This window comes from Ambystoma mexicanum, chromosome 3q (assembly GCF_040938575.1).
Source record: "Ambystoma mexicanum isolate Mex_15411 chromosome 3q, UKY_AmexF1_1, whole genome shotgun sequence".
NCBI classification, from domain to species: Eukaryota; Metazoa; Chordata; class Amphibia; order Caudata; family Ambystomatidae; genus Ambystoma; species Ambystoma mexicanum.
The window spans coordinates 118,629,931-118,644,035 of record NC_090926.1 but is presented as its reverse complement, the minus strand read 5'-3'; the positions used below and the strand labels follow the sequence as shown (position 1 = coordinate 118,644,035).

At 43.7% G+C, this 14,105-nt stretch overlaps 1 protein-coding gene across 3 annotated transcripts in view; it reads left to right on the top strand.

Annotated features, from left to right (window-relative positions):
* LOC138582199 (uncharacterized) overlaps positions 1 to 14,105 on the top strand; it is a 317,260-nt gene that overhangs the window by 32,397 nt on the left and 270,758 nt on the right. For all 3 annotated transcript variants that reach the window (XR_011304973.1, XR_011304972.1, XM_069653274.1), the window contains exon 2: positions 5,212 to 5,284. The gene's annotated coding sequence lies outside the window, so the exon portion shown is untranslated. The remainder of the gene's footprint in view (positions 1 to 5,211; positions 5,285 to 14,105) is intronic.

The window sequence follows — 14,105 nt, the reverse complement described above, 5'->3', positions numbered from 1 at the left end:
TGCCCAAAATAAAAGTAGAATGTCCAAAGTCATGCGAAAGTACCTGTTTGCATGAAATTCCTACCTTATGGGAACAATGCAAAATTTTCTAGACCCAGCACGAGTCAGCATTAATTCAGCAACATATATTGAAAAATACATAATTATGGAGCAGTTACAAAATATGATTGAGCACAAGTTAAGTTTTAATTTTCTTGCAATGTTATAAGGGGTTCTCGAGATGGAAGCTTAAGTGGCTAAAAGCACCATCAGGACCCCACGGCGGCCTTGTAGAATCAAAATATATGTACAACTATCACTTAGGCAAGAGCTTCATCCACACCCCTGATTTGGGATGGACGAAGTTCAGTGAACCTATTTTTATTAATTCATGCAGCTGCAATCAATTTGAGGTAGTTTTATTATAAAGGATCCGTTTTTCTTCCACAACGTTTAAATCAATTTCAGACAACATAGTTCAATTGTGTGCCATGAGCAAGACTATGTAAAGCCAGGGTGATACCCTACTGGAGTTCGATGTGTATTTGGTAACAGCCAAAGTATACACCTTGACCATCAGTATGGAAGTGTTCCTTCTTTACATGAACTCACCAACACTCTGGAGGGGGCTCTAACAAACTAATCTCTAAAGAATAGTATGGCTTTCACAACCCCCCACCAATGTAGGGAATGGATATGGACTTTAAGAGCCCACCAGTCCAAGCCCAGGAAGGCTCGAGCAAAGCGAGGGCCTCAACAAGGACTCTGACCCATTAAAGGCCATATCCGCTCTCCCACAGAGGGGGTGAAAGCCATTCGCACCCTGGGGTTTATCTAGGATGCAAATGTTTTTTTTCTTTCCCTCAGCAGATTAGCGTTGCTTGTGCAGTCAATCTCCCAAGGAAGGAAAAAAAGTGAAAAAAGATGACTGCCGCCATAGGGAGAAGTCCCTTTTCCATTTCTATGGTGGCGGCCGGTAAACGGGTGGAGCACCGGGCAGGAGCACAAGCTCTAGTCCAGCTAGTAAGTGTGGAGGGAGGAGGTGGGGAAGGGGTAAGGGTTGCTTTGGGGGAGGGAGAAGTGAACAGGGAGAGCCTCCCTGTTGCCTCCCCACATAAAAATAAATAAAACGATTGGCGCCACCCAGGGAAGGACCTTGGGTGGCTAAAGGCAGTGGGCAAAGAATCTGTATTCTCGCCTGCTGTACCAGTCACCTGATTGGCTAAACACCCTTCCACGTGTGCAGATCTAATTTTAGATTATCTCAAATTGATTGCAACAAAGTTAATTCATAACAAAGTAATTTATTTCCTGCTATGCAACCTGGCTTTCGAACAAGTTATTAATGCAGAAACTGTCCCCTCCATTTTTCTCTTTAGGAAAAACCTGAAGATCCTTGTTAAGTGACTTCAATTCAGCACTCCAACTAAGTCAGTGCCTAGTCTGGGATGCCCAATGACAGCCCTTATTTATATATTTTTATGACAAGTTCATGAATCTGGATGATAAACCCTTGTATAACGCCCCTCTCTTTGAATCCCCCTGACCTCACTGAGCCAAGAAGTAGGCTGGTTTTGCAAATTAAAAGATTTATTTGAAAAATTAAACAAGATATATATCACACTTTTATAAATAAATTAATATTTTATAGCACACTTATGAATATGACAGTGAACAACAATGGATAATATTACACTAGCACACTTTTTTATTACTTAGGAGTTGGCATAGAGAGGATAAAGTAGCTGATAATGCTTTTATGGGTTCAAGGAAATGCAATGATGGAAAAGAATGCAGCACGGAAATAACTGAGATGGTTTCCACAAGAGATAATATAATCACTTTTCCCCTTGTGGCAATTCACTCCACCCTATGCAATATAAAGAGATGGAAGAAGAGCACACAATTTTCAGGAATACAGTCAATTGCAATACCAATTCAGTTCCCCCCTAGCAAGCTTAGAGCAACCGGTATGCTTTTAAACAGGCAAACATACTTTAAATGTGATTTGCAAAGAAGTGAAAAATATGCTAAAAATGATTTTAATTCCCTATAGGAGATTCAGGGTAGGTGACAGCTACTTTGAATTAGTTCAGGACAACACTAGCAATGATTCATGAGGGATTATCAGGTTGAAAACGAATTTCAGCAATTCAAGCAAAAGACAGCTATTTTTGACAGCTGAAGAAGTTTGAGTCAAATTGCAATTCGCAGCACTTTTTCTGAGTGTGTCGAGCGTGATTATGGAAATACTATAAGGAGTAGAACGTTTTAGGGCTTGTTGGAAAGCTAAGGATCTTAGCTTTAAAATGAAAGTTAAATCCCGTTCCTAGCACGGTATGGTTCAAAAGATATGGACGATTTTGTGGAGGTAGATTTTGAGAAAGAAAGGAAGATTCAAATGGCAAATGACACTTTCACAGGTTTGAAATCACAGACTGGACACACAATTTCTATGCCGTTCTAAATAGGTTGAAATGGGTTGAATTAGATTATTTTAAACTAAGAGATTGTTTTGCACAGCCCTGGCTGGATACTCACTCCTAATTTTGGAAGGAATGGGCCTCGTCACAGATCTGGTCAACAGGTTTTGCTGCGGTTCTCTCTGCTCTGCTGGTTTGGAACTCTGGTTCTGGCAAACGTTCTGGCACTGCACAGTGGTCTGGTCTGGGTCTGGTCTTCTATCGGCACTGCACGGTGGTCTGGATACAGCTCTGCTTTCTGGGTTCTGGCACAGGGTTCTAGGCCAGAATCAAAGAGCTCATCCGGCTGTTGAATAGTTTGCAAAAGATTTTGAGGTCTGCTGAAAAGGATTCAGCTTGTGGATTGGCCTTACTGCTACAAGTTCTGAAGTCTGGATTCTAAGTTCTGGTTCTGGAGTCTTCTGGATTTGAAGTCTGGATTCTAAGTTCTGGTTCTGGAGTCTTCTGGCAAAGCACTTCGCAAGAAATCAGTTTGAAGTGGAAAGTGAATGTCTCTACCTGGGTCTCAGTGGCTCTTTTTATGTCTTTTGAAAGTGGGTGGGAAGGCTGACTTTCTATGCCCAACCCTCTGAAGATCCTGATAGGTTAGTGGATTTTCTGTGCTCTCACTGGAGAACAGAGTTGTGAGTCATCCGGTGTCATTTTTATGGCATACAGAAAGAACACTCCCCTTGTCACTTTGCACACAAATCTATTTTTGACTTAAATGCATGTTTATCTATGTACAATTTTTCTAATATTATATGTCCAGTTAACATATTTTCTGTAGCGCCAAACCATCCGATCCCTGTCTTTGTAAGATGTTGTGTCCACTTCTGACAGAATTCTGCCCTTTTCATCCAGAATACAACCTCTAAACCTTTCCAGAATTTACACAAATGTGCGCAAGGAATATGGGCATTAGATGATGAAGTGTCAGATTTTTAACATACAGCCTCTTGGAGTAATAGCTTATTTTCCGCTACTGCCCCCCAGAACATACCACACAGTCCTAACACCTCTTAAAATGTGCACAGAAAAATCACAGGAATAATGATGTTATTGATATAATTTTGATGATTATGTACTATGAATTATCCATCTTTTTAAAATTATGCTCTGGCCCAGAGGGGTGTGGTTTAGGTTCCAAAGCACATGGGGGAATTTCTGTCTGTCCCTGCCTCCAGCTCAGGTGCCTCCCAGAGGCAGCGCCCCTCCCATTTCCTTCCAAGAGGAAGCCATTTACGACCCCCTAATTTAGCATTTGCCTGAGCCAAGGAAAGTTCATTGTTCTGTTTCCTGCAGTCTCAGGTATTCCTCCCCTAATTCAATCAAAGAGGTGTGATCTCCTTTTGGTGGGGCAGCAGAAGGGAGGCCAGGCCTGTGAATACAGTTGCTGGGCAAGTTTCAACTCCTGTCGGGGGTAGTTGCCAGGCAGAATTCAGTCCCTTTAAGCCAGGCTTCAGCCAACTGTCACTTTGGTCCCATTTTTCTTCATTCAAATCAAACTTACAATTTTGACACATGCAGCTAGAACGCTGATTCTAAGTTCAAAACTATGACATGTAAACAGTTGCAACCTATGTGACACTCCAAAGTAAATCACTCATTTATTTTAAACATTTCGATTTTAGTGGCTTTAAATCCAATTTCACTTAAGCTGCTGACATCCACAGCTCAGCCAGTTTTGTTATGAACATTATTGTAGGCTCTTCATCTTTCCAGATTTGGTATGCACACAAGACTTCATTCTACCAGACGTCTGCTGGTGTACAGTACGATTTTTGAATATCTTGCAATGTTTGAAATAGGCATTTTGAGCTTGAATTTCAGAGAAACAAATGTGACTTCAAAGCGTTTTTTGAGCTAACGGGCACTGCTGTTTTTCCTTTGGCACCACGTTTCACTCATGGCGCTTCTGGCCCATCACGCTCGCACTGGTGGGTGGCAGGTCAGGCGACCATTTTGGTGTGCGCAAAACTGCGCGGTTTTCCTGCATTCGGGCGCAAATGTGGGCTTTTCGCCCATCTTGGATTTTCTAAGCCCACAGCACTAAATGTTGTAGCATAATAATTAAAACGTGGGTTAAGACACCTGACATCCTTCTATTCAGAGAACATCTCAAAAATCACTGATCGCTCCACTCAACTCTTTCTCCCCCTCTAAAGTTACCTCCCCCTGCTCTTGCCACCGATCCCAGCTCCTCTGTTAACTGTGCCCCCTACATTTAATCCCCTGGGTGCTTCAACTTCGTACAGTGCTCTGTTGCTTCCCAGCTAAGGTTGAAGAAGGTTCATTCAAATTAGTCCATCTCAAGTGTATGTTAAAGTTGTAGATGATGTTCTGATTATCTACTTCATTCCTGTTCTATTACTTTTCTGAGCAATACCATAATATATCTGAACTTCTAAACATTGTTAGTGCTGGTCATTTTGAATGTCCAACTTCCCCTTATGTATAAATATATTTAAATACAAAAACAGGCTTTCATCTATTGGAAAATATGAAATAAAGTGCAATAAACATGAATGAGGGAGAGGCATAGAGAGAGGTAGAGAGCGAGAGAGAGAGAGAGAGAGAGAGAGAGAGAGAAAGAGAGAGATAGCAGAATGCATAACAGGAGACTATGTACATTAATACAGGAGAAAAGTTACCCAATATGTTCTTTATCTTATAATATCAATACCAAGTTTGTATATATTGCTTCACGATCAAGTTCTCCTGTATACAGGTGTTGTGATAATACATGTCCTCAATTTTTCACACATAGAAAGATGAAGGCGGAAGTTGGCCCTACCGGGATTCAAACCTCGGGTCCTGCAAGCTGAACAATGATGTGTGGGGTGAGCACTTAATTAGCATGCTTATATATCTATCCTAATCTTGCTATCCTTTCCCAAAAACATTTTGTAACTTTATTTTCAAATCCCACCTTTTCAATAATCGAACCATGTAAAGTCCTCTACGACCCTGTGGGTAGGGCCAGTGCTAAACAAACATTCAAATGAATAAGTAGGAATACATATATAAGATGTACAAAAAATATGCAGGATTCCGATTACCTGAAATCCTACATTCTAAGGAATGGTGTGTAATAGCAATAGCCAAATGCGTGTCATGAATGCATGTACTACAGCAATATTGCCTTATAATTGCCAAGGACTTGAGGGTGACTTTTTAATGTGCATGGGTTGGAATGCTTTATTATGAGCTGAACATATTTTTTTCAATTAATTTAGTAGTCCATAGAAAGAAAATAGAAAATGTACTTCATTTATTTTAAATGATAGGTGGGTTAAGTGAGGCCATTTTTCACGGTGAAATTATTATAATATTTGTTTTCTGCAGGAGTAGGGATGTTCACAACTGACCTATGCATTTACAAATCAGCTAACAATGGAAACCCTACGCATCCTCATGATGATCCTACTCACTCAATCCTTAACATTTACCAGGTGACTCCAAGCACCTCTCCTCTGCCTCTGGAATCCTACCAAATTCTGTTAATTCCCAATTGCCAGATTGATTGTAGAGTCATTCTACCCATGCCCCGGTCCTTATTGTTTGGCCACCTGGTGCTCATAACCCTTTAATCCCAAGATTACGACATCCTAATAAAATATCGGTCCTCTGAAGTCCACTAGTGGGAGATTTCAAACTCCTAAACATGACTAGGGCCACCATGTTCAACTTGACTCCTGGTTACCGCCACTCTCTGGCCATCAATCCACATCCATAGCAATGGATCACATCTTTATCTCCTCCTCTTTTCAGTCCTCACCTCCTGTCCTTCTCTCTCTGACTGTTCCCTCTGTCACTTTATTCTATCCAGCCCTTTACTATTCTGCCAATCCCCATTCATCAGCAAGTGCAAATGTCAACCTGAATCAAGTGAGGTCCTCTAACTAGGCAATCTCTCTGCTCTGACCTGGCTGAAAAGGCCTAAGAAGACTTCAGCCTAGCACTTTCTTCCCCCTTGGAGGACCACTATGCTGCTAAACCTTTCACTTCCTCCCATCCTGTACACATCTCACCTGCCATCTAACAGCATTGAAGAAATATACACCTTTTATTTTGCTGCTGGATGAAAGCCTGTCCTCCTTCTCTCCTTGCTTCCTACAAGAACTCCCTCCACATACTCTCCTCCACACTTGACTCTGCCAAGTCTTCCATCTACACCAACCTCCACTCTTCTTCCTGCTCTAATCTCTACAAACCATCCAGGATTCACCATTCAATTCCTGCCCTTCCCACCTCCCCCCATCCCTCTCCATTCCTTTACCACTCTCTCTGCTGAAACCTTTTTGTGTTATTTTTCTACCACAATCTCAACAATCGGTGACACCCTCACTACCCTACTCTTCCCTACTCACCATTCCTCCTTCTGTCCTAAACGCCTGCACCACCTCCCATCCTCTCCTGATTATGTTTCCTCCACCCTGGCTCCACTAGAACCCACTCTGTGGTATTCCAACCCCACTATCGGCCCTGCAAACCTATTCACACCCCAAACAATTAAAGAATTTGCACCACTTGCCTGCACCCTCCTGTCGCCCTTCCCGCTTTAAGCTTTAAATTGGACACCAGCATATCCCACTTATATCCCAGACTACTGAGCCTGAATGGTAACATTAGCATGATGTATTTGCCTTTCTGGCCATCTACATTACCCAGTGTGCTTGCATTATCTTCATACTGGATTTTCTGTGTTCTTTCTACAGGGGTAGCATTTTTTGTGTTTTCATGGTACAGTTATGGCATATCGTATATTTAATTAAAGTATATATCTTTTTCCTTGAACCTTGATTGGATATTCCTTTATTTTGGACTGTTGTACTTTTGCTGTTTGAGTTGCTACTGTCATCACATTCCAACCCCTCATAAGAGTATAGCCTACCCTCGGTCCAGGTTACCACAAAAGACAAAGGGCTTATCTCTTGGACTTTGCCTGTTTCATCTTCATGGGTCTCGGGAGGATAGGTCAGGGGCAACGTGCTCACCTTGGAAGCAAGACGACACGGAGCAACACAGGTTTGATCCCCGGGTCTGTGCTTAGAAACATCTGGTTATTAAGCACGTTATAAATATCATATCATATCATGATTGGGATCACTGTTGTTTTGTAGAAGAGTAAGGGCTGAATAGGCAGTTTAGCCACTACTCATCCTGGTACTCTTGTGGACAGTAGTCATTTCGTCACATAAGGTACTTAACATTTCTATTTGCACTCTCTTTAACCTCACTCAGTCATCATCCACCTCTGCATAGCACCTCCACTTGGGGTGCCAGTCCTTGCGCAATCAATCCTTCTTTAAATTCCTTTGTATCTACAATTCAGTCCATGGACTACATGGCATCAGTGACCCCTAGTTACTGTTGTCAACTGGTAACACCTTCTGTCTACCGCTGCCTTCAACAGAAGTTGTCTCCTTGAAATGGTGGCTCTCTGAATCCTTCAGGGACTTTCTAACTGTTTCTGTACTACCAATGGTTAATACTAGTGGTTGGCATATGTCTCCGTTTGACCTTCGAGCCCTCTATCTCTTTACTACATTCCTTCTCCTCTACTTTCTTTGTCCAACTCCACTCACCTGCTCTCTTCCCCACGTCCTTCTCCTCTCTCAGCAATTACTACCTTCCTTCAGTACCACCCTCCCCTCTCCACTGTACCACTACTTTACCTTCTCTGCATTGCAACTAATTTTGCACTACTACTGCTTTCCCCCTTTCTGCACTACTACCCTTCCCTTTCTGCTCTGCTACTACTATCCTGCATACCACGGCTACTACTCTCACTGCTACTACTCTCACTACTACTGCTTCTTCTCTTACTTGTCTGCACTTCCCTTCATTGACTTCCACACCTCTAGACCTCACCTCCACCCTTTGGCATTACTCCTCTGCCTTTTCACTAGGGGTGAGCAAAACCTTCGCCGGTGAAGCGTAAAGTGCAGAATCTGCACTGGAATCCGATTCTGCCCGTTCAGTGAAATCAGCATTACGGTTCCGCTGCCACTGACATTTCAGCCAGTTTTGTGCAGTTTTACATGGAGTGTGGTGTTTCGTTCCCATGTTACTTTTGTGTAGCACGCCGAGAAACTTTGCATGGGTCTTTTTTTTTTGTTCTGTCAAGTTTTGTGCAGTGGCACAAGAAACTTTGTGCAGGTTTTTCCGAAGTGTTCCAGTTCCGCGCAGTACAATGAGAAACTTTGCAGTTTTTCAACTCGTGGTAGGTTGAGGCAGCAACATGGGAAACCTTGTGCGGGACTTTTTTTGATCAGTGCTTAATCGCACAGCGACACAAGAAATGTCGTGCTGGTCTTTTTCAATTTCGTTTCGTGAAGCGGCACAAGAAACTTCACATGGTTTTCTCCGATCCGTGCAAGTTTTGCTCAGCGATACAAGAAACTTTGCACAGGCTTATTTTAGATCCGTACTGGTTTCGCTTTGAAGCACGAGAAACCTTGCACATTTTCTTTAACGATGCTAGTTTTGCACAGTGGCACGAGAAGCCTTTTGCCGCTCTCTTTGATTGGTGCTAGGTTTGCGCAGTGGCACAAGAAACTTTTCATGGATAATTTCAGTTCATGTAATGGTTGAGAAACTTTGCATGGCTCATTTCAGTTCGCGTGACTGCATGAGAACCCTTGCAACATTGTTTTTGATACACAGGGATAGCAGAACAGGGGTTGGGGCGAAACAGATTGAAATTTTACAGATTTTGATTCAGAGACAGGCAGAACGTAATTTAACTATTTCGCCAAGCCTTGCTTACCACTACCACGCCCTCTGCACTACTCCTACTTGTCCTCGCTCTGCTACCCTCTCTATCCAAATTCAGGGATATGGTTCCCTCCTCTGCCTTCAACTTCACTGAATACTACTACTCTCCCTCTTCTCATTCCTTCCCACTTCTCTCCTACACCTCTCTCCGCACACCCCACTTCTGCACCACTCTCCACTAGCCTCACTCTCTCCTAACAATCACTCCCTCTCAACTGGTACCATTCTCTCTCACAATGACCTCACCACTATTCCAACACTCCACCATCCGTCTTTCGCCTGGTCTCTCAGTCCACCTTGACCTCCTCCTGTGACCTCACCTGAACAACCCACACTATGGTTTTCCTGATATCGCTTTGTATATTGTTGAGCTGGTGGTTCTGTGTCTCCTTCCCATTGGCTACAGTGCTCACCGAACAACCTGCACCAATCAGTGCATGTCTTTTCCTTAAGTCCCAGGTTGATTGTAATGCTTTAAAAACCCCTCTAACCCCCCCCCCCCACCTCCATCTTCAGCTCTGATGTTCCCCTGCTGTGCTGGGTGGCTGGAAACGATTTGTTCTGCTCGGGTGGTGAGTTAACTGCGTTCCTGGGGTGCTGGTCGCTGGTTAGCTGGTGGATCCTGAGTCACCTGAGTTATTTTCATCCAGCCTGGATATTCTGTATCACTTCCATGTGGATTCCAGGAGTTGCGGTTCTGCAAAAGATAAGCGAGAGCCCTGGCCAGCAACTGTCTTGGGGCACATTGGAAGATACAGAGTGGTACCAGGGATGGGATAAGCAGCACATGGGGGAATTCTGGGGGCTGAGGACCATCAAACTGCCACTTCACATATCAGGGGTAGGACTGGTTCTGATTCTTGTTTCAGGAGCATTCTGTCCCAGGCTGAGAAGGGTTCCTCCCCTTCCTCTTGATAAGGTTGTAATCCCGACCCTGACCCTGTCACAATAGACTTGTGAATATTAAAAGTGATTTTCATGCTTATAGGAAATTGTGCCCAAATAACCAGTTTCATACTCTATGCCATAATTCCATCGAAACCACTGCATGTGTGCAAAAAATATAGCAATTTCTTTTTTAATTTTTCATTTATTGTACTTTGGTTTAAAAACAAACCCTTCACAACAATAAGAACAACGTTTCTAAACAACTTATAATAATATCTCAAATATAAATAATAATAAATATTTACAATATATCTTAATATGCAAGACTTGTAAAAGATACTTATAATTAAGACATCTCCCCATTGGAAAAGGAATCTAAAAAGCCACAACGTATCTTACTTTACAATCCTTATAATGCATGCATATAGATAAAACAACTCTATATGCAGAATTAATCTAGAAAGCTAGAATTTAACGAAATTGTGTAAGAAAACGAGTAAGGGTTTGACTCAAAGAGCCTTGATCCCCATTAATCAGTCTGAGGCAAAGAGACTCAATAGCATCATGAGGTTCTCAGACGCATATAAGCACATCCACGGGCCTAAGACCTCTAATGTAGGCACTAGGTGGAATCTAAATCTCATATAGATGGTCTTTAGATTGCTCTCTGGGAATCATATTAAGTACTTCTGTAAAGAGCCCCTTAACCTAGGACCTCTGCTTCGCTCAGGCTTGTAACTATGGGCCCTAGGGCTTTACATGACTCGGAAATTCCCCAGCGGCTCGGGCTTATTGCTTAAATCAAAACCTTCCTGTTTCTACCAAGAGAGTCACACGTATAGGTGAGTTTTCCTGTTGTCTAACATTCAAGAGTAGTGCGGTAGAACATTTATTTACAATTTGATCATTTCCAAGTTCATAACTTTCCTAAACAGGTTAATCATCGTATTTACCAAATCATCAAAATTGAGCAAGGATGAACATCGACAGATCACAATTTCAGAAGGAAACATTGGGCCTCATTACACGGAAGGCGGTGGTCCAGGGTGCTATTAGCACCCTGGACCATGCCGGTAAAATACCGGCACCGCCTTGGCGGAAAGGGGATTTACCGCCCCATTCCAAGGTTGGAGGGGCGGTAAATCCCCTTTCCGCCATTGCCCTTCCCCATTCCCATTTCTGCCCCATAGGGCTCTATGGGACTGGGGAAGGCGCTAATTACGGCACCGCAATTTTGCGGTGCCGTAATTAGCTCCGAGGTCCCTTAGCGGGTTGGTATTTAACGCCTGCAAAAAGCAGGCGTTAAAACTCCAACCCGCTAAGGGACCTCGTAGTACGGCGGTAAGGGTTAACGGTCACCGTTGCCATTAACGGTGACCGTTAACCCTTACCGCCGTCCGTGTAATGAGGCCCATTGACTTTTTTGGTTCCAGCCTTCTTACATACTTAACCGTCTTCAGATACTACAGAACACCCCTGCCAGAGTGGGTGCTGGTATTTCTATTCAGGATCACATCTTGCCCCACTCTGCCTCACCTTCGTTGGCTCCCCGTTAGCCGTTGTATTCAATTTAAGTCTGTCTGCAGTGTGCATCGGGCTATCTATGATCATGGTGCTGAGTTTTTGCAGGCGATGTTCTGTCGCTACATACCAGATAGAGCTCTGCAGTCTGCCTCTGATTTTTTGATTCAGGTCCCCAGGTTTCATCGGAAGAGGATTTGTGGGCGTGCCTTTTCGGTGTCTGCCGCGGTTCTATGGAATAAGCTTCCGCGCTCCCTCCACACCATTGATGATCATTTGCTTTTCCGGCACGGCCTTAAAACGCTCCTGTTTTTAGCCTTTTTACAGCTTGCCTTTCGTTATATTTTTGTCTTTTCCATTAGCGTCATGATGCCTCCGGGTGCTAGCGCGCTCTATAACTATAAAGAACATAACATAACATTAGCACGCGTGTATCTGACTACAGATTCTAGTTCAGGAATAGGAATGCAGTAAATTCCATAGTGGCGACAGGGAGTCTTGTCATGTAATTAAGCACAATGATGCACTGTCACATGTCGTTCTGACCAATCACATGCCTCTATTGCCAAACCACCAATATGTAAAGGGCTGCATTGTATCTGCCATCACGAGTTTCAGGATATTGATAATTTATGCCTGTTAAAGAATTTGCCAGGAAATGGAAATGCAAAGTACTCTGGTGTGTGTCCCTGTATGCGTGCTTTCTGAAAGTTTCTAGTCAGAAATACAGAAGTATAAAACTAGAAAACACATGAGCAAAGCAAGAAATGAGAAGAAATGTGAAAGTCAAATACAATATAACATAACCGAAGAAAGTGACAGTAACACAACAATATTAAGTCAGCAACAAAATATGTATTTTAAATATGTAGTGTTATATCATGTAATTGGGTCTTGCCTAGCACGTCTTCTGCCATTTGGGTGGGGTCTTGGTGATAGGTTTTGTAAAAGGGAGGGAAGGTTTGGAGTTCATGGGGAAGAGGGAGAGAGGCAAGTTGCAAAATCTAATGTTGATGGGTGCAGATTAGAGGCACTCATTTTATATGCTCAAATGAGTAGGGATGGGAGACATTACATCCCATTGTACCACAGAAGCAGATTGAGTAATTGGCAGGAAATCTTTGATTTGACTGAATCTCGCCCTATTCATAAAAATCCTGCATAGCGCACATAAACGTTTCAACTAATCATGAGGTCGGAATATCTTTTATGCTCTGATTGTCTAGAATCCAGCAAATCTGGGTGCAAGGGGCATTGTGTCTTCTTGCTTTGCCAACGTTTTCACACGCACTATCATGGATTTCCATGGCCTGGCTGGGATTTTTGAATGTGACTGTGCATTCATCCTGGAAAAAATGGGGCTGTCTTGTGATGCACTTTCTACTGAGAAGGGGGCAGAGTTAAAAGAGGCAAACATTGTCTTACTCCACTTTCATCAAAGAAATGTCGGCCATCTCTACTAGTAAACATTCCATAAGGGTTGGTTGTGGCACGTGAAGTGTGTGTGTGGCCAGAGGGAAGCCCTGGTTGTTGTTATCCAGCTCAGCTGCTTGCTTAGGAGTTGCACAATGTGAAATTAGATAAGCTAGTGGGTTTGCAGGGTGGCTGTTAAGGTGTGCGTCCCTTGAACGCTGCGTACCTGTGTTTTCAGACAATGTTCATACCGGAGAAGCCAGAACGACAGGTCCAGGAGCAGGGTGAGGAGAAGATGGCGCAAGGAGGCAACCCCGACTCAATCCTAATGATACAGGGATGGATGGGGACCAACTCCCGACGCCACAGATACACTTGCCTGCGGATTAACGTGACGTCAGGACAGTGCAAGCACTGACAGGGAAGGTGGTGAATTCTTCAAACAGTAGATAAATCCAAGGTGTGTGGCAGTCTCTGTACTCCAGGACGGCAGGAGATATTCTTCGGAAGAACTCCACAAGCTGTGCTGAATGGATTGGAGGAACACCGTAGAAACTTGTACCCCAGCCAGGCAGGCAAGAGCTGGCACCCAACTGAGCAAAAGAAGAGAATCCCGGAGGTGGTGCAGGATACCCGGGTAAGGAGACAATTGGGACCCCGGACGGAATTTGAGATACTCAAGCACGCAAGAGAATAGGGAAGGGAAACCAAGGACCCCAGGACAGGCAGCCAAGGAAAACCTAGGAGGGCGAGAACCTCAGGAAGGCAAGGGAAACTAGCTAAACAAGGAGGGAACCAAGGGAAAAGCCAGGAGACTTCAGGAATGGAACAGGAAAATACAAGGGCCCCCCATGTACATATCAGGGAACCCAGACCCCAGGATGGAACCCAGGAACCCTGGCGGGGAGGGAGCACAGAGCCAGGAATCAGGCCAGAGGTTCAGACAGGAACAAAGAGCGAAGCACTGCGGTAGGTCAGGAACAAACCACGTTAAGACGTGGCTTGTTCCTGAAGCCGTATGCTATTTACAGCGTTCAGCGTTGGAGCGAGGCATGGAGC